General features: G+C 37.4%; 1 protein-coding gene across 6 annotated transcripts in view; it reads left to right on the top strand.

Moving 5' to 3' along the window:
- The first annotated feature begins 1,183 nt into the window (after nucleotides 1–1,183).
- The window catches only part of wnk3 (WNK lysine deficient protein kinase 3), a 57,681-nt gene continuing 42,791 nt past the window's right edge, over nucleotides 1,184–16,073 (top strand). For 3 of the 6 annotated variants that reach the window (XM_067446160.1, XM_067446158.1, XM_067446156.1), the window contains exon 1: nucleotides 1,189–1,633. The gene's annotated coding sequence lies outside the window, so the exon portion shown is untranslated. Of the gene's footprint in view, nucleotides 1,634–16,073 lie in introns of all 6 variants that reach the window. The other 3 variants (XM_067446159.1, XM_067446157.1, XM_067446161.1) reach the window with 2 other exon arrangements.

The raw sequence follows: 16,073 nt of genomic DNA, 5'->3' as shown, positions 1-16,073 counted from the left end.
GATCTGTTTATCATATTAGATACATTTAAGTGTGTTTAAAATGATATGACGTTACTCTTTGTGTTCGCTCGGCGCTGCTGTGACATGTTCACACTGCTAAGAGAAAAGCGCTTCTCCAGAATAAAACCGAGGCTAGCGCAGATATGACGCGATTTACAGGCGACTCGCTCAAACGCTATGCTGAAACATCCCGGTCCTTAGTTAAAATAGCAAATTTCTCACAATTTACAAATAGTTGGAAACATTTGGGATATTGTAAGTACTCAACTGAACAAAATATATAACACTGGCCTAGTGGATTTTGGATTTTTTACTACTAAAATACTACATAGTGCACCTTTAAATGTTGAAGTTTAGGGCCTTATCTTGCACTGACTTAGCGCAAAATTCAAGTGTCTTTGCTAGACACAGTTGCTATTTTCCATCAGCAATGAATATGAAATGTATATTTCTGTGATTGGTCTGATCCATGTGTGCCTACATTTGTAAGGATTTAACTTTCAGTGTTTGTTTGTATTACAATAAAAAAAAAGTTAATTTCAACACAGAATTATTTGGGTTTTTTTTCCACTTTTTTCCACTAAGTGTTATCTGATGGATTATGCCTATTCTTGTATTAACTCAAGTTAGAATATGTCTATAACAATCAGTACACGTTATATACTAACCCTAATTAACAATATTTAATGGAAACAAAATTTTATATTGTGTTTAAATATTTTATAAAATTAAATATTTCTGTTATTTAACAGGAAAATAATGGTAACACTGCTGCCAGTTGTTTCCTGTTTTTTCTGTGATTCACAGTAAATTCCTGTTGAAAAACATTACGGGGAGTGCGCTGTAAAAAAACATTAACATGAATTAACTGTTTAAATAACAGGAAAATAATGGTAACCCTGCTGCCAGTAATTTCCTGTTATTTAACAGGGAAATAATTAACAGTGTAGGCTAATAGCCTATGAATTGTCAAATTATATTTTTGGATCTGGCTAAAAGAAAAGCCAAACAAAATTAAAGACAGTAATGCCCTTTATCCCAATAAGTAACAACAATATTTATAATATAAAGTAATTATATCAGAATGCCCAAATCTTATTGTTTTATGAGACGCTTACTGGGACAATGCGCGATCCCGCGTAGTCAGACAGGCGGCGGCGCGCATAGTTGGAGCACGCGGTACGAGCGATTGAGCGAGCGCGCGCGCGTCTCTGTCGTTAACCGACAGAGGAGAAACGATTGTGCTCGATTGAACTACCACGAACGAACGTCGCAGCGACGGACGTCGCTTTGTAAATTATGTAAAGTAAAGATGTGTATCGCGCTATACACCTGTGAATACGATAATATTACATTCACCGGCGGAAAGGTGTGCTAATAATCCCGCGGAAAGGAACAACAATATGTTTTTTAACAGATGATGTGTCCAGGAAGATTTGCAGGATTTAACGACGCCGCTCACACAAGAGATCCAAACGCTAGTATCAGAAAAGGAATAAACACCGGCAACGCAACACAATAAATTACGCTTATATCCGACGAGCTGTTCAGTCTTTGACAGATAAAGTGGAGAAAGCGAGACATTTCGACGAGCTGCTTCAGTTTTAATAACGACAGAGGATGCAGCACACCGGTGAGTACCATGACTTTTGTGTTAAATAATCATTAGCTTCTGATATTCAAACGACTACTATTTGCAGATGTATATTGTAAAATAAAAATGCGTCTTTAGGTGCTCTTTCAGAAAATGTGTTCTTTCAGACATTCAGAAATCCTAGGCATAGCTTAGATGCTAACACAGCGCGGTGGTGCTGAAATAGACATTGTCAATGGATGAGACGAGCAATATTACCGCCTGAACGGTAAAAATAAAGATATTTCCTTTCCTTGTTATCCTTTTCACTTTTGATTCGGCATAGGTTTCTGCTCTTGATAGTGTCTTTTATTTTCTTGATCCGTTTTTGACTTGCTAACTGAGTGACAGTACGTTAAATGAAGACTGAATGTGCAGCTAAGACAGGCGTTTGCTCTCTATCTTTCCGTATTGTCATATTCTGCTCTTAACAGATTTTTTTTAATGCTTATTGTCAATTTAACGACTGGTGGTGGTTGATATTGCAAGTCACAACCTAATAGCACACGTTTGTGTGTTTATTTTATGGCTGCCATGTCCTCTGTTGCTATGTGTTTTCAACTCGAGACATTGGCCACTGTTGCTTAGTGTAACTGTTAGTGGCTAATAGATGGTGGCTGGTTGTCTACCTTATCTTTTTTTTTAAAGCATTATATTATAGTGGTAAGATTTTGAGTCAGTGACAGATACGTATGTCTGATGTTATGAAACATATATATGTGGTTTAAAGTGCTTCGTTATTTGAAAATGGCTGATACACATTTCTACAAATGTTTTGATTTGTCAAGTGGGTTTGCTTGGCGTTACTCCATTTGACCTGACCTGATGTAACCTGCCTTTTCATAAAGTCAAATTGTATTTTATTTTTTTATATTTTAACTTTATGACCATTGAAGACAGTCATTTGGGTTTAAAGAGATACTACTAGTACTATGTTTTATGGTTTTCTTCTCACATGACACCACAATGGCTTCCTTCCAGTATGTTGTTTACGCCATCCTAACTTTGATATGTTTACCAGATGTTTTATTTTAAATATTAATATTTTGTAACACAACTGCTTTAATGTTGTAAAAGATAGATAATATAAATATAAATAGTAATTAACATATAAAAAGTGTTTAAATTTGACATTATCACAAGTTTAACATTATTTTAAAATGTAGGCTAAATGAATTCATTACTCCAGTTTTAGTGTCTTTTCTGCACAAGAAACATTTCTTCTCCTTATTAACATTTGGAAACCATGAATAGAAATCATGAATAGACACCCCCCCCCACACACACACACACACAAATATTATATTAATGTCTGTTTATTTGAAATGGAAATCTTTTGTAACATTATACATTTCTTTGTACCTTTTAATGCATTTCATGTGCCCTTTCTTATAAAAAAAACAATCTATGCCGATGAGGACAGAGCAGTGATTAGTGTAAAAGTGATGTTAAAAGTACCTTAACTTCATTGGTAATCTGCCCCACATTTTATAAAAGGATAAAACAAGAAAGAGATTATTTTAGTCATACACTTCAAAAGTACAATAGTAAGCCACTTATTATTTGTAATCCACATCATTCGATTAAATGATCTCACCTGGATTATATCATAGACTGAACGAAGAGAAGCTAGTATTAGGTGGTATCTAGTCTCTCTTTTCTGGTTCACTGTGTACTCTTCTGTGACCATAGTGACATTCACTTTCACATGCTTGACCTAGATTGGACAAAAGTGTTTGTTTTGTTTTGTTCTTGGTGTTACTTAACAGGGATGAGGAGAACAAACTTTATGCTCCAGCTGTCACTTTGCTGTAATCTACACCTTTGAATTTTACAAGCACCGGATCTAATTAAGTAACATTTACTGTCCTAACACTAGGCTGGGTCCTCTTTGGTCATAGCTTATTTTACTTAAAAAATAATGTTTTGTCGTTTAAATTCCGGTTCAGCAAGAATTTAAAGTTACAATCATTACCATTGTGAATCATAACACAATCTCTCTTTCATAGGAATAGTCTGTGGTTGAGGAATGAGTATTGATGTGACTGGTTAAAAATGAATCAATTGTGACAGCAAATTATCCAGCCTACTTCCATCAGTGCCTGAAGCAAATGCAGATCCACAATCTTAAATTATACATTTGATGATTTTTGCCTTTAGTGTCAATCGGAATAAAATAACGAAGAGCATATGGCCATAGCAAGACCTTTCTTGTACTGCAAACTGACCTTTTTATCTCAGCTTGGATGGGCACTTAACTCTGTTGCAAAGTAAGCTGTAAATTATGTAGATACCTCAGTAATCCAAGACCGTCTAAGGGTCCAGTTTAAAATGACTTTTTGTTGTTGTTTGCTGCACTTCCTGACACTTTAGTTAACCCGAAAATGTAAATTTTTATGATTGACTTGAATTGTGTGTAGTTACAAACCTGCATGACTTTCCTCATGGTTTGGTACTAAATGGAAATTAATACATTTTTGTTTTTGGGTGAACTATCCCTGTTTTTAAGGCATGGTTCGCATTCTTTTTGACTCCAAGGATCCCCTTTGTCTGAGACAATTTTCAAATTTAGAGTTTATTTGTTTTTATAATAAAAACAAATAAACTCTAAATATGATGTCAGTTTAATGTTGGACATATTTTTGGTGTTTTTTTGTTTTGTTTATTATTATTATTATTATTATTATTATTATTATTATTATTATTATTATTATTGCATTGTACTTAAGATTGTGTTAATATAACTAGATTTGAATAATTAAACCCCCCCTGGAAGTTTACTGACAGCTTCCTGGTTTTCAATTGTTTTCAATGAAAGCGTCGTATTTTTAGAACGCCTGTAGCGCACCGAGGCACTGAGCAAGTCTTTTACACTCAAGCGCTGAACGCTCAGCGTTTTTTACTGGTCGCCGAGAGATGAAGAAGAATGTTCAACTTTGAGTAAAACGCAGCGTTCATCACTGTCACTTTTCACCCAGCCGTCCAACAGTGGAGGAGGGGCGGGACAAATACAACAAAGACCAACCGCCACATTCTGCGCGTCAACAGATGACAACAAGCAATAATAATGAAACTAGTGTTGCACGATATACCGGTACTAGAAAAGTATTGCGATACCCTGCTATTACAAACGGTACGATATGGACTTTTATTTGTACCGGTACTTTAAGGAGGACAGCGCTAATATGAGCTGTATTTCTTAATGTGCGTGGATGTGTGACGGCAGGTGTCAGGATGTGTGTAGTAGTAGAAGAGTTAAATATATACGCGCAGCGCATGACAGAGAAAGCAACAGAAATATGCGCGCATGAGAAGAAAAAGCGCGACATGGGACGTGCTCGCGCTACCGGACTCTGACCTGAAGCGCACGCGGGACAACATATATTAACATATATTCGACACGTCCACAAGTTTGCTTGGGTGTGCAAGGCAAAAAGTAGTATACATGTTGTCATCCATATATTTTGTCATGTTGTCAAAAATATTTATATCGATACTAAAATATAGCACATTCTCACTCTTCTCTCCATTGGAGAATTGACACACATCCATTTTCTGTCACTTACTCGCCTAATTCCCTCCGGTTGAATAGTGCATATATTGCGGATAATTTTAGCCATTCCTGCAGGTTTTTTTTACTCACACCTAAAGTACATGCACCACTGCACCACTAATCTATGCCATGCACACATCTGCCATGCCACATCTCAAACAGCTTGTGAGTACCAAATTGACTTGTTTGTTGTGGCTTATTGCACCTAAGCGGTCAAATACAAACAAAAATATGCCAAAATGTAGAGTATTCAGATAAATACAGTCAGTTTTGGAATGTAAATAGTTGAGAGAAAACTGTGCAACATCCTTCCGGTCTCTCTCTTGAAGCTAACACAGATAGTGTTAAAACACAGATAGTGTGTGATTTTAAGAAGTGACTTAAACTTATTCGACTGGCCTCTCAAGTGACAGGTGGATTGCCGCTGCTGTCACTACTACTAGCCGTTTGTCTGCTGTCTGTTAGTCCTCCCATATCCTGCCTCTTTGCCCATTTTCTGTTGACAAGGAGTGACATGCTGCCAAGATGGCGACCGGCCCGCTCCGCCCACTTTTGGGATTCTGAAATGTTCTTCAGAAACCTACAGGTGACTTCACAGACACTGCGTCCCCATTTTTATACAGTCTATGGAGAAAACGGATGTACAGTATTGAACCCGTGCATCTTAAGCAGGGATGGAAATTAGCACCCGCCACCAACCAAATGCGGGTGATTTTGAGTTGTCGCGGGTAAACTCCTTCACCTACCTGCTTCACCTACCTGCCACCGTGACGGGTTAATAAAAATATCTACTGTTTCACCTCTTTGTAAACTTTGTTCAATGCATTCGAGTGCTGCCGTATGTTCGAATATGACCAGTCGTTTTCTCCGTCATCCCCCAGCTGTCTGTAACGTGTCCTAGCAGACATAGTCTGTATATGCCTTAAGAGAACTGTATACAGTCGAGAAAGTCTCGAAAGACGACACATATCCCGCATTAGGTCTTAAAGGGGCAGCCTTTACTGCTGTCTGTTTAATGTCAAACACAAGATAAGGACATCACTCACTGCTTTTGATTGAATAGCTTTTGTAAGTTTAATATGGATTAATCTTTAATTGAAACAGTTAAATATGCAGTCATTTTACATTTGATTACTTTATTCAGTTTCTGTACCTTTCTCCAGGCCAGTAGGCCTGTACATTAGCTATTACATGAATGAGGTCAAGTTAAACATTTTAGTTTGAATTTTATTTTATACTGTGCATTGTTGCAATGTGCTAAAAAAAATTTGCATAATGAAATAAAATATTTATAATTGATTTATTATTTGAAACTTTAATATTCATTTATGCAATTGCAATGACTTGGTTTTTAGTAAAGTTACAGTCATGGCATTAGCCATAAATGCAATGGTACTAATAATTGGCATCATTTCTTTTGGCGTTTCGGTTTTCGGCCTTGGTTTCCTCTTTTTCGGTGTCGGCCAAGAGTTGTGATTTTGGTGCATCCCTACTGACAATGTTCTGCTCGGTATGTCGTCAACACGCTTCAGAAGATGCCAAAACGAATAGTTTCATTGTTTGGACTAAAAACCTTAAACTGGAAGCCATAAAAGACCACAAATCATCCAAATGCCACATCCAGGTAAAAATAAAGAGCGCACAGACCACAGAGCCCTACTCATTTAATGAAACGTTTATTGGTTCATGGTTTGTGTGTGTATAAAAGAGAAAGAGAAAATGTCAGCATTTCATTGAAACTTGAGATTAAATAAACTGCTTGCATATTGTAGAGCTTGTAGTATTAATGTTCATGTGCAGTTACACACTGTCGGTTAAAAACAAGAAAGTGGCTGGTAGATGGTTGAAATCCACCAGCCACAGTTGGCCGGTGGACAAAAAAGTTAATATCATCCCTGATTTTAAGTCTAATAAACCTGCTGCTGTCTGTCATGTTTATCAAAGAGCAAAACACTAAAAGCTGCTCTTGACTGAATAACTTTTGTAACATTAATTGTAAGCATAATCTGTATTTATTTATTTTTAAATAAAACAAAATTGGATAGTCTTTAATTACATTAATTTCTGTAGTATTTCTTACCTGAATAAGAAATACTAACCCTGAACCCTGAACCCACCTAAAAACTTACCTTTAAGCTAGGGGTGCACCGATCCGATATTAGGATCGGATATCGGCCACGATACTGATGACAAAGCTGGATCGGGGATCGGAAAAATGAACAGATCCACAGGCCGATCCAGGTATTTTTTTGTTTTGTTTTTTTAATCGCAGCAGAACCCTACGTCATTCGTCAGCTTCACGTGTGTCGCGTGCTCGAAGCAACATGGAGCGAGCCAGAGAGTCGAATGTGAAAAGATATTTTATGCTTGCCACGCCAACTAGTTCATCTGTCGGCAATAATACTACCAATTTAATCCAGAAACACCATGTTAAGGAGCACGCTGCATTCCTGCAGCTCAGTAAAACTAAAGGAGTGGACAATATAGCCCAGCAGCTAACTTTGCAGGATGCAAAGAATTAATTTAGTGTAAGTGGTGACTGATAGTGGATAATGCTAATGTAATGAACTGACTGTAACAACGCGCTGTTGACGCTCACGCATCTTGAAGAGAAATCAAAAAAGCGCCACTCACACATAGTAATTGCGGTAAACATTAAAAATGTTACGTTTTTATCTTTATAACATATGATACAGTTAAACAACTTCACACAACCAAATGTGCTATTTCCCTGAATACCATCACGATTGAAAATGTCACTGATTTCCTGCTCCATAAACAATCATTAACATTAGTGACTTACATTTCAGATGCAATATTGAGTCTTTTTGTTCTATTTCAGCTGCGAAAATAGTTCCAAACAAAGTAGGGCTGCACGTTTTCAAGTTTTTCATTAACCGTTAACCGAGGCCCTTAGCGGTTAATACTCGGTTAACCATAGTGTGCGTCAGGGTTATTTTTAGCTTATTAATTTGACGACCATCTCCGTAGTGAACGCGCCTATATAGAGAAATGCACATCATGGATTACATAATCAGAGAGTAGCCTATTTCTTTTCGTTTTAAATTGTTAAAAGACATTTCAAGTTTCTTAAGATCTATTTCATGTCTGTGAGGCGTACGCTGAGTTTCGTTAAATTAGGATGAGATGCGCTCCAGTTCACGAGCAATGCAAGTGGCCGCGAGGGCGCCTGCATGATTAGGGCATGTAGTAAAATATGCAGCCGAGAACGATTCACAGCGTTTGACTCACGCGGCTGAGCCTCTCCCGGCAGAGAGTTTAAGCATCTGTGGACTAGTTCCTGCAGCTCTGGCCATCTTGCTTTCAGTCCGCGATTAGCTTTTTTGTTTTCTTCATTACAGTTAAAGTAACGTCTGCTTTTCTCTAGTCATTCACAAGTTTCTCACTTCAAACTTTCTTTCTTCTGCTCCGTTATGCACAGCGCGCGCGGCTCCCGTCCTGCTTCTGCCCTAATGCGACTTTTAGTCCAGTGCGACGTATGTTATTTTCCTCTTCATGACGCATATTTTGACTGACGCGACTCATACTCCGGAGCAACTTATAGCCTGAAAAATGCGGTAAGCACTGCATTGCAATACTTGCATTTTGCCCCGTCACTCTCATTTTTAAAGTGCTCCCACGCTTTCTTTGCCCGCTTCATTGCCCGCTTAGAAAGCTGTTCATGACTTCTTCTTGTGGATATTACAAAGGTCTGGGAGCGCTCTGGCGGTCTCTAGGGGTGCAAACATATATTACAACTAAATTCAAGGCACGTCATTCACTCTCAGAAAAAAAGGTACAGTGCTGTCACTGGGGCAGTACCCTAAGGTACAAAAGTGAAAAGGTACATCTTTGTACCTTACTTACCCCCAAATGGTACATATTAGTACCTTAAAAGGTACATATCAGTACTTAAGAGTGTGAATTAGTACCTTAAAGGTACATAGTAGAACCTTAAAGGTACATATTACTAGTACCTTTTTGGTTTTGTACCTTAGGGTACCGCCCAGTGACAGAAATGTACCTATTTTTCTGACAGTGTTGACGCCACTTAACCGAGCAAAATGTTTCACTCGGTTACGCAATTTTTAACGGTTAATCGGTCAATCGGTTAACCATGGACACCCCTAAAACAAAGATTCCATGCAACAAAGTTCCAAAAAGCAGAACCATAACACGTCTCACGTGTTCGGAATGATTCAGTGGTTGAATCAAAGATTCAATAACCTGTTCGTAAACGACTGTCTCATTCTTAAAGGAATCAGTCGTTTGAATGAATCATTTGAATGAATGACTCAATGACTCACTCATTAAGACTCACCTACTGCCACCTACTGGTGGTTTAGTTTCCTATATTTTTCAACATTTATTTTGTTTATTCAAAAATACAAATCTCATAACATCATTTAACGCAGTAGTAATTTTTCTGGGTACATAATTTAATTTGATTGGTAACATCCCTAGTGTCTTATTTAAATTTAATGTATAGATCAAATTTAAGAATATAATATAAAACCTGAAGCATAGCTTATATTTAATAAGATTAGGGGAAAATGCCCTTTATAAAGGTAAAATATCACTAATATGCAGATTTAAAATATGTCAAAGCTGATTGAACACTGAGAACATTGCTTCAGAATAAGTTATATTTACAACTCACACACACACGCGCACACGCACACACACACGCACACACACACCTAACTTTTTTCCCGGACAAGCACGACAAGTGAATGACAGTTTTACTTATCCGAAGGACAGACATGAGCATGCTTAATGTCGAGCCCTAAATTATATTTCAGATTTGAATGCACAATTGTTTTTTAAACAAATAAGAATTCAACACTTTGCATACATCTGTTATTTTGTCTTATTATCTTTATTTAGTAAAGTCTGGTGCCTTTAGTCTCTTCAAGGAAGGTATACAGTTTATTATTAATTTAACAATAGTATCGGATCGGTATCGGGTATCGACAGATACACAAAGCACAGGCATCGGTGTCGGTATCGGGACTGAAAAAGTCGGATCGGTGCACCCCTACTTTAAGCCATGTCTGTCTCTTTATTCTATTGTATTTATTTGTGCTTTCATTTGCAATGCGTTTATTTGTTCTTGTTTTATTACTGACAGATTTTTCTCTTATATTTTTTGCAAATTTATTTTTCAAATAAAGCATGTAAGCTACAACAACAAAGAAGCTGATGAGACCGCTTTGCTTGGCCCCGTGGATCGGAAATTTTGTTTAAAAAAACGAAAGAATGTTAGCGTCGACAAGAGCATGGTTGTGTGCAAGCTTTACAACAAGGAATTTGTGCATCACCGCAGCACATCGAGCCTCAAATATCACAAATATGCTTTTGCTACACTTAATGGCAAACATTGCACTGGTCTGCTGGACTGAAATAAATAAACTATATTTTGTTGATTAAGCTTATGTATTCAGTCATTATTCAATGGTATACTAAAAAATACATGTGAAAAATTACTTCTCATTGTTCCAGGTCAAATATTTATATGCAATTAAAATGCGATTCATTTCGATTAATTAATTACAAAGCCTTAAACAAATAGATTAATTTTTTTAATCGAGTCCCGGCCCTATTAATAATAAATTATTTGTATGGAGGTATATTATGGCAGTTTTCCCTGTGGTATTGAAAATAGTATTGAATATTGATATTGTTCAAGGTATCATATTCAATTTGGAAATTCTTTTATAGTGTGGTTTTGGTGAAGTGTAGTAAAACATACATCATCGTGTGACGTGTGTATCTTGCTTCGTTTTACCACTGATTCCTGATGGTTTATAGGACTATTATTTAGAGTCGCCCCGTTTCAAAGAATGGTACAAGCGCGTCACGTTTAAAAATGCCTTGTCCATTTGGGGAGGTGCGCGCACAATCAGCAGAGGCTCGCGCTGTGGAGCCAGGCAGAAAAACTGAAGCAGAGTTGGATTATGCGTTGTCACCAAAAATTGTCTACATGCTTAGTTTACATGATTTATTTACAATTTAGGGAAACATTCTGTGACACTCATTCCATTTCATTTTATTTTTTGCTTTGGCTGATCTCATAATATTCATATTCTGCTCCACACCTTTTCCACTCCCACATGCCCAAACTTCAGTTGAGTTTGTTGTGTTGGAATTTTGTCTATTGTCACTGCTGTCACTCACACTCAAACTAGCACATATTTTATCACGGGAAAATCTCCCCTACTCTTTGTGTGTGTGTGTGTGTGGGTGTGTGTGTGTGTGTGTGTGTGTGTGTGTGTGTGTGCGTGCAAGCGATCCCCCCCCCTCCCTCCCTTGTTCTCATTCACACACATTTTTCCCACCCATTTTAACACAACCACCCTCCCCCCTTATCTGTCTCCCCCTCGACGGGCTGTCTAAAAACTTGATGTCCTCTCTTCCTACCCAGAATCCTTTCCTGTCCCCCCCTCCTCCATTTTATCCACACTTTTTCATCGCTTCATCATAGCTCAACCCCCCAAACCTTTCTGTCTGCCCCCTCCCTAAACACACACACACACACATACACACAGACAGATACACACACACGCTACGTTCCCTGGCTCCCTCTTTGTCTGCCTCAGTAAATCAGCAGTGCCTGCTCAGTTCCAGGGGATTAATGTGTGTATGCCGGTGAAGAGAGCAATGAAAAAACTGGGATAGGCAGAGAGAGCTTGATTTTTGTGTAGCGCCGCCTGTTGTGTTTGGAGTTTTAGAGGATAGCACTGTGGGAGCAGACAACATAGCGTGTGTGTGTGTCTGTGAGAGAGAGAGAGTGCTTTAACGACACTATAGCTGTATCTTTGTTGAATAGCTTGGTATGGCATAATACAGTGATAACCGAGATATTGAAGAAGATCCTGTCTAATGTGAGCTGCAATTGATGCACATTTTAAAAGCCTGTCACATTTTTTAAACCCACCTAGAGAAAGCGTTTTACAGTTTGCACATTTCAAAGAGGATTAAATCACAGGCTCATATATTCAAATTAGTGATACATCTGGGTGAGGTTGAACACCGTATGTCATGATTAGTCCCACATGCTCCACTGACAGATGAGAATGTTCAATATACCAAACTAAACATCGTCAGAGTTGACTGGGCTTGTCATATTGAGGTTTTCCCAAAGCATTGTATGCTAAATTACACAGGCAAGTTAAGGCTACTCTGAGGAGGTTTTTCCTCCAAATGTGCTGCATGTGCGTGTGTATAGGCAATGTTCAATAAAAGCTCAAATATGCAGCTAAAATATGCAAGATAAAATATCTGTCTAAATATCAGACCAAAGTGATAGAAGCCATTTGATTGTGCTTTTGTTCTGTTCTAAATTAAGTGAAAAATCAGTGCGGCCTTACAGGGTGCAGTAAACGATTTTTTGAGGGGGGGGGAACTCATGTAAAAACTAGGGATGCACCGTTACCATTTTTTCAGATCCAATCCGATATTTAAAATTCTGAATATCGGTTGATACCGATCTGATACCAATGCAGTTAAATTCTATGTAGAATTTCTAAACCTTAGTGTGTTAAATTGAAAATCGCTCTTTTGTGATTTAAGCGCAATCAATTAAATACAGACTTCATTATAAAGAAAAACAACAAATTAAATTTTTTATATATATAATATATATATATAAAATAGCCTACTATACAGGTCCTTCTCAAAAAATTAGCATTTTGTGATAAAAGTTCATTACTTTCCAAAATGTAATGATAAAAATTAAACTTTCATATATTTTAGATTCATTGCACACCAACTGTGTTGAAAATGAAAAAACATTTTTTCAGGTCTTTTATTGTTTTAATACTGATGATTTTGGCATACAGCTCACAAAAACCCCAAATTCCTATCTCAAAAAATTCGCATATTTCATCCACCCATATAAAAGAAAAGTGTTTTTAATACAAAAAAAGTCAACCTTCAAATAATTATGTTCGGTTATGCACTCAATACTTGGTTGGGAATCCTTTTGCAGAAATGACTGCTTCAATGCGGCGTGGCATGGAGGCGATCAGCCTGTGGCACTGCTGAGGTGTTATGGAGGCCCAGGATGCTTCGATAGCGGCCTTAAGCTCATCCAGAGTGTTGGGTCTTGCGTCTCTCAACTTTCTCTTCACAATATCCCACAGATTCTCTATGGGGTTCAGGTCAGGAGAGTTGGCAGGCCGATTGAGCACAGTAATACCATGGTCAGTAAACCATTTACCAGTGGTTTTGGCACTGTGAGCAGGTGCCAGGTCGTGCTGAAAAACGAAATCTTCATCTCCATAAAGCTTTTCAGCAGATGGAAGCATGAAGTGCTCCAAAATCTCCTGATAGCTAGCTGCATTGACCCTACCCTTGATAAAACACAGTGGACCAACACCAGCAGCTGACATGGCACCCCAGACCATCACTGACTGTGGGTACTTGACACTGGACTTCCTCCAGACTCTGGCACCTTGATTTCCGAATGACATGCAAAATTTGCCAAAAATCCAAAAAAAGTCAGGTCGGCAGTCTTACCCATGACCGCGGTTTTGAATAATGAACCAGGCTGGGAGTTTTTTAAAGCCTCAGGAATCTTTTGCAGGTGTTTAGAGTTAATTAGTTGATTCAGATGATTAGGTTAATAGCTCGTTTAGAGAACCTTTTCATGATATGCTAATTTTTTTGAGATAGGAATTTGGGGTTTTCATGAGCTGTATGCCAAAATCATCAGTATTAAAACAATAAAAGACCTGAAATATTTAAATTGGTGTGCAATAATTCTAAAATATATGAAAGTTTAAATTTGATCATTACATTATGGAAAATAATGAACTTTTATCACAATATGCTAATTTTTTTAGAAGGACCAGTAGATGGTGAATAAAAGTGAATAAAAGCAAAAGTTAAAAAATCATGAGTGCTCAATAATTGTATAAAATCTAAACATATAGTGGTTTAAAAAATAAAGGAAACTACAAAAGTTAATAAGTGTAGCTCTAAATTTGGTAAAATGTTACAAATATATTCATGAAAAAAAGTTTATATATTTATAGAAATAGGGCCTATATACTAAGAAATTACATTTATTTTAAATGTATAGTGCATCTTTTTAATGAGGCAGCAACATATAGATAGGCTATTAATAAGGCTTTCATAGCGCAAAAGTATTATAATATAGAGCGGCACAAAGCGCATATGTGCATCCCGTGCAGGATGAGGCGCTGGCTTGTAGCAACACGGAGTCGCATGCTCAGCGCGTCGCGCTCCGTGCCTCCGTCCACATTGAGAAGTTTAAAACTAGATATAGACGCGGAGTGTATCTATGCTTTATTCTTATGAGCCGTTTATTTTAACAGTTTAACATATCAGTTACTGTGTGTGAAGAACAATACAATAACTAGTCCAGTGTAGTAATCTAACAGACACCCGGTAGAAATTAACACGATTTAATTCGGAGGGAGCATGCATTGACGTGAACTTGAATTTAATGACTTAAATATTAATTTGTACTCACATTAAACTATAGAATGGCTTCAGAACACTATAGTGCACAATAATAGAATAATATAGTGCACAAATCGTTGATAAAGCTTTATAATGTTTTTGAGCCTTTTGTGGGGCACTGGGGCTTAACAATAACAGAATATTATACGCACAGTATCGAATTTGGATCAGTCCAATACCCGATCCGGCAAATAAAGGTAGATCGGAGCCGATTCCGATCCTGAGTATCGGATCGGTGCATCCCAATTAAAAACTGACTTTTGTTTTACATATACTAACCTTTTATCCTATAAAATTCTTGAGAATCCATTCCAGTATTCCCTTTTTTGTTCCACATTTTCAGTGACCAAAATTTTGAAACTGTGACCAATTGATTTTTCAGATGTAGTCAGTATCTAAACTGCTCCTGTCCATTGTGTGTGTTCAGTACAATTTGCAAGTCTAACCTTGTAATATGTTGTAAAAAAAAAATCAACTGTTCGAAATGTACTTACCCATATTTAACTTTCTTAAACAAGTCTGACAACCATATTCTGCTGCTGTGGGAATACAGCCATAGATGTAATGAAGGAATATCTGATTGTGACATGATCTGAATCCTCTGTGTCAGAAATGAGTTTGGAATGGGAGGGAGAGAGTGTGAGTGATGTGTTTGATGTGCCTTTGTGACATTCTGCAATCACTCTGTCCGGTATGTGGTTTTCATGGGAACTCCTTTCCCTGAGGACAGAGGCAAATAAGCTTGTTTTTAAAGCAGCGCTTCCTCCTCTCATGCGTTGTTCATGTTGTTGATTCATGTCCTTTTATATCCAAACAATCATATTAGTTTAACATTTTTTACAATGTAATTTTGGACTGTTGCAACTCCCTCTTTTTGTCAGTCAAATTAATCATAACCATCACACATTAAAAACAATTCTGATAGCCTATTCTGTTGTTTCCTGACATGCCATTCATGTCATGATCATTGTAATAATACAGGGCAGTTCAGGAGTTGTTGATGTCAACTATTACAACTAGTCTAATGTGAACTAGCCTGCTTCCTTGCACCTCATGTGCTATCACTTTGTATATTTTAAGTTTGCATTTGTGTGAGAGAGAGACATACTTTCAATTTGCATTTTACATTTATCTGCAGATGGTTTTTAGATAAACCAGAGTTGCCAGCTAAACTGGCATTTCAAGATATTTTACTCAGGAAATCTATAAGCACAAAAACAAAATGTAAATGCTAAATCTGCAGGCAGCACAAAGAAGGCAACAAAGGCACATCCAAATCCAATGATCATGCCACTTCCTGTCTCCTGAGATATTAATCTGATCCATATCCTTCGCTGCCTGTGATATCCCACACTCCTGTGTGTTTCATTCTGTGGGAATTTAACTAAAAAATAAATA

Source organism: Pseudorasbora parva, chromosome 6, assembly GCF_024679245.1.
Source record: "Pseudorasbora parva isolate DD20220531a chromosome 6, ASM2467924v1, whole genome shotgun sequence".
Lineage (NCBI taxonomy): Eukaryota > Metazoa > Chordata > Actinopteri > Cypriniformes > Gobionidae > Pseudorasbora > Pseudorasbora parva.
The sequence above is the reverse complement of the archived record's forward strand: the minus strand, read 5'-3'. Positions and strand labels throughout refer to the sequence as shown.